Source organism: Leucoraja erinacea, chromosome 9, assembly GCF_028641065.1.
Source record: "Leucoraja erinacea ecotype New England chromosome 9, Leri_hhj_1, whole genome shotgun sequence".
Taxonomy (NCBI): Eukaryota; Metazoa; Chordata; class Chondrichthyes; order Rajiformes; family Rajidae; genus Leucoraja; species Leucoraja erinaceus.
In genome coordinates this window covers 30,459,804-30,464,081 of record NC_073385.1, presented here as the reverse complement: position 1 = coordinate 30,464,081, position 4,278 = coordinate 30,459,804, and the positions used below count along the sequence as shown (strand labels likewise).

The 4,278-nt window shown below is 48.4% G+C and overlaps 1 pseudogene; it reads right to left on the bottom strand.

The window, feature by feature from the left end:
• Positions 1 to 2,209: 2,209 nt before the first annotated feature.
• Positions 2,210 to 2,315, bottom strand: LOC129700621 (U2 spliceosomal RNA; annotated as a pseudogene).
• Positions 2,316 to 4,278: the final 1,963 nt, after the last annotated feature.

Below are 4,278 nucleotides of genomic sequence, written 5' to 3'. Positions count from 1 at the left end.
CATTAGGGAACATGGTTCTAACACCATCCCCTGTATGACCGAATACCATGATTTAGTAGGCCAGTCGGGTACTTTGAGAAGACCAGATGCCGAGTGAAGTTCAATTTTCCCTAGTACCCCATTGATGGGGCCGAACGGGGGAAATACATCACCCTATGGCTTTGTTTACATAACAATGCCAAGCTGGTTTTAGAATTTTAGTAAATAATATTGGGGCTGATGATTGCCCCTTTTGTAAGCTCTATATTGCCAAAGTTCCTCTTTTGAGTCAATGCCTGCCATATAGAAAACCGCAGCTGACACCAAGTCTTTATCAATAATAAGAGTATCCATCTTAAAATGAATATCTAGAACAAATGTGTTTAGGGTTAAAATCAAATGATAATCCTGCAACCCTACTCTATTTTATTTAATAAATATGTTTGATACAATTCTAATGTTCCATGAAAAGTATGCTCAATCACACCTTTCGTGTACAATTTTTTGTAGCACCATGTGGGTTTTGGATTGTTTGGTTTATGTAAGGACAAAATGCCCTTCTGGTGTATGTTGTACTGTGGTTATTGGGATGAGTAAATCCTATCAGATAACCCTGAATACTGCTGAGATTATATGAATCTGTAGTGATTATATACCATACATAACTGTAGTGTTGCAACCTCCCCTACCATCGTAGGTCCCTATTTTAACAGAATAAACCCCACCCACCTACCTCCATGGTTACCGGTGGTTGAGTTATTTCCTTGGTTTTTTGAAAAGGAGGTTCTGGTTTGATATCTCTTGTTCGGGGTTGTGTGGGAGGTTGAGGCTTCCGCATCTTCCAGGGTGGCCGCCCTGGCCATACCCTAAAAAAGGATCCTGCGGGTTATATTGATTTCTGGCACTGCCACTGGTATGAGCCACATTTTTTATGGCCTTGCCTGTGGCTGGTATCATGCCCCAAAATAGGCCCTTGCGCTGGCCTTGATGAGCCCCAGTGTCTTGGCTTTGTCCACCCACGGTTCTTTGTTTGCAAATGGTAGCATTTTGGGGTCCTAGTGCTGGCTGAATGGCCGCCTTCCACGTGTAGTTCAGGTCATATTGCATATTACTAAACAGAGCTAGTGCGTCTTGATGGTCTTGGTTACCTACGTTTAGTCCAGGGTGCGGGTGTATGCTATGATGCCTTCCGTGAATCCCTTTAAGGTTCTCTGGATCTTGAGGTCCTGGTTCCTGATGTTCGTCCCCATATGCTGCCAAATGCATTGGTTTACACTGGGCACCTGTAATGCCTCACCGTTGCCAGGTGGCAGATGTCTGGCCAGTGTCTGTAAATTTTTCTTGTTGGCGTTTGTGGCCAGACATATAGTAATACTATTGCCATCCTGGATCCAAGTCTACCCATGTTTGACTTGGCTAAAGTAATCAGCCACCATGTCCAGCAGAGTCCCTGCTGTGTTAGGATCATGGGACGCTGTATTACCAGGCTCTGGCCCATCAGGGTCCTGCCTACTCTTTTTTATAGAGTTAGAGATCTCTAGGGTCCCGCACGGGGTACCCATGTGGGGCTTAACTGCTGCCCACTTGTCTTTTGTTCTGCGGACCCCTCTTGCAAGTCAACCCAGAACTGACCCACAGTGCTCCCCTCTGATGGGGTAGAAGCATTGTGCAGCCCTCAAAGAGGTACTGCTGTGGTTTATCACGTTGGAGCAAGGCTCCATACACCGCTTCTTCCCGCTCCAGCCCTCTCGGCGCTGGTTGCCGGCGGTATTATGCAAAGTCGGACCCTCTGAGTCCACTACCTTGTTTGATATGTGTCTAGCCTTACCGCTCGGCCACATGGATCTGGCCGGTGCGGGGCCGACATCGGGCACAGCTGATCCCACTACGGATGATCCAAGTGCCGCTGGCTGCTGCTGGCTGCCCGCTGTTCCATGGTCCTCCTTCTCCAGTTTTGTCCTTCCTTCCATGGAGTGGATATGGCCGGTGTGGAGGATAACTGGCACAGCTGCTTCCATCTATTCCTTTAACCCGGCTCCAAAGCTCTCAGCACTCCTGGCTGCTCCTTTATCTTAGACCCCTGGGACCGACCCCCATACTGACGTACTGGTCCCTTGCGGTCGTTGCAGCCGGTCAACCCCACTCTAATGCCCTCAATTCTGGACACTCCTACTTATATGGTCCTTAGATAAGGGACATATAAGACATTCAAACTGATGATAACAGCTACTATAGTTTTTATTTAATATATGGTCCCTAGATAAGGGATGAATCAGATATTAAACTGATAAGAACAGATACTACACTTGATCTTAGCCAAAAGGCCCAGAAGTGATTATTGTAACTAAAAACCCGCTGGGACCGACCCTGGTACTCACATACTGGTCCCTTGTAGTAGATTGCAGCCAGTCAACTGCAAAGTCCTTTGCTGCCGAGAAATGAATTTTCTCACCGTGCTGGAGCGAAGTTGGGCACCGGTGTTTTCCCTCTCCGGGAATCGATGTGCCCATGCTGCTCCTGCCGTTGCCAGCTCCTGCCGTTGCCAGCTCCTGCCGCTGCCAGTGCACCTGCCGCTGCCAGCGCTCCTGCCGCTAGCGACTGTTCCAAGCCAGTCTCGCTAAAGACTGGCACACGGGACCTCTTTGCTTTGCTTCCCGCCCGGCCGAGAAGTGAATTTTGCCGGTGCGGGAGCAAAGTCGGGCACAGGTTGTTCCCCTCCAGGGAAACTCGTGCTGTTGCTGCTGCCGGCTGCTCGCCCTCCACGGGTCTCCCCGCCAGCTTTCCGCAGCCTCCTAAAAGGTAAGTAGAAAAAAAAGGAACGCAGTCTCTTACCTGCTGTTCCCGACTTTCAAATTCTCCCGCTGGGGAACGCCGTTCCCCCCTGTGTGACTCGTTGCAATGCGTGTAGCGATATGACACGCATGCGTGGAAGCGGGCTTCTTCACGAAGTCACTCACGTGACTCCGAAGTAAAATTTACCTGCTATCAGGCTTCTGAATGGTCCTTCTGTCTAAGCTACTATCTGATTCATCTCTACACTATTGCAGACAATGGATATTCTCTCTGGAACGGATGCTCTGCAATGTTGGGAACTTTATTCTGTACTCTTCCTCTGCTCTACCGATTATATTTGAGTTTAACCTGATTATATTTATGTAAAGTATATCTAATCTGTTTGGATAGCAGGCAAAACAAAACTTTTCACTGTGCCTCGCTACATGTAACAATATGAAATCTAAGCCTAAACGAAAACCATGCTGTATCGTTCAATCAATTCAATCAATGTGAATATCAATGCCAACAAAGTGAACTATAGGCAGATTTAAATGAAGTATTTATTTTTTTCATGGTCATCACTTCTAATAAACTCTTTGAACATATAATGAGGATATATAATCTACTGGAGATCCTCAGAAAGCACCTGTGCATGTTCAATCATTGAATGTTAAGCAGGTAGGTTGCTAGTTGGCTAGTCCAACTTGGTCATCATTTACGTGACAGGCCAGTAGTGACTGACGCACGACAGTCACGCGATGGTCGCACGTGTCATCATCCGTCCGCAGAACCGTCTGGTGCGCGCAACGTCATTTGAAGATAGACGCAAAATGCAGGAGTAACTCAGCGGGACCGGCAGCATCTCTAGAGAGAAGAAGATTTTTCGGGTCGAGACTCTTCTTCATTCTGAAGAAGGGTCTCGACCCGACACGTCACCCGTTGCTTCTCTGCAGAGATGCTGCCGGTCCCGCTGAGTTACTCCTGCATTTTGTGTCTATCTCCAATCGTCTTGGCCCCGCTCTGGCAGTAGGAGTGGGGGCGGATCCGGATCCGCAACAGCCGTGAGCCCCAGGCCGAGCTCGGCGATCGCTTGCCTGCTTCTGCTGCTGTTGGAGGTGAGACATTGCGCCGCGCCAGGGTGTCCCACTTGGCCGTCATTTACGCGACAGGCTGGTGACGCGCGAAGATTTCGTGCAGAACGAAATCCTGGAGCTCTGCGCGATACCGCTCGCAACTCCACTCTCCTCCACGCCACTCCATGCGCCGGTCCCGCGCTACCCACATGCTACCCACACGCTACCAGGTCGCGTAAATGCTCTTCATATTTAAACTGGCTGGAGGAGGTCTAGATAGAGGAAGATGAATGACAACAAGCAAGATGGACCAAAGACACATAATGCAGAGACTTAAGACTTGTAAAGGAATTTGTCATACATTATGCTCTCGCTCTTTATTTCAGTAGAACGTTTCAAATGTCATCTGCTATAAGGAGAGCCATTTAGGCATACAATACAGAAACAGGCC